Raw genomic sequence first — 341 nt, 5'->3', positions numbered from 1 at the left:
TGTTGTTGCAAAAGGTGCCTGCGATGTATGATGTCTGTTGTGCTTGTAGTTATATTTTGTTCCTGTGCTTGTATTACCGAACGCATAGATGTGTAAATTACACAAACAATAAGTAAAAATGTTAATTGCGTAAATCCGTTCACTGAAAGAACAACAATGACAGTTCATACCTGGCGAAAATAAGCGAGAATAACAAGCAATTCAAAGACAACAAGACCTGTTTTTCTCTCTCTCCATTTTGCTCATTATTTCTACTTATTTTTCTCGGTTGCTTGTTTCATTTTCGGGGTGATTTTCATCTCTCTTTCTCTTTTTCTTTTTAAAAGTGTTTGTGAATCTCC

Source organism: Penaeus monodon, chromosome 24 (genome assembly GCF_015228065.2).
Source record: "Penaeus monodon isolate SGIC_2016 chromosome 24, NSTDA_Pmon_1, whole genome shotgun sequence".
NCBI classification, from domain to species: Eukaryota; Metazoa; Arthropoda; class Malacostraca; order Decapoda; family Penaeidae; genus Penaeus; species Penaeus monodon.
This window is presented reverse-complemented; position numbering follows the sequence as displayed.